The sequence below is a fragment of the Engraulis encrasicolus genome, chromosome 3, assembly GCF_034702125.1.
Source record: "Engraulis encrasicolus isolate BLACKSEA-1 chromosome 3, IST_EnEncr_1.0, whole genome shotgun sequence".
NCBI classification, from domain to species: domain Eukaryota; kingdom Metazoa; phylum Chordata; class Actinopteri; order Clupeiformes; family Engraulidae; genus Engraulis; species Engraulis encrasicolus.
In genome coordinates this window covers 43893593-43893890 of record NC_085859.1, presented here as the reverse complement: position 1 = coordinate 43893890, position 298 = coordinate 43893593, and positions in this window count along the sequence as shown.

Below are 298 nucleotides of genomic sequence, written 5' to 3'. Positions count from 1 at the left end.
GTCTCTCAGTCTATTTGTCTGTCTGTCTGTCTGTCTGTCTGTCTGTCTGTCTGTCTGTCTGTCTGTCTGTCTGTCTGTCTGTCTGTTTCTCTCTCTCTCTCTCTCTCTCTCTCTCTCTCTCTCTCTCTCTCTCTCTCTCTCTCTCTCTCTCTTCTGCCTTTCTCTCCTCTCTTTTGCTCTCTCTTCCCTCTCTATCTCTGTCTATCTCTCTATCTCTGTTTCTCTCTCTCTCTCTCTCTCTCTCTTTCCCTCTCTCTGCACGCTTCTCTCTCTCTCTCTCTCTCTCTCTCTCTCTCTC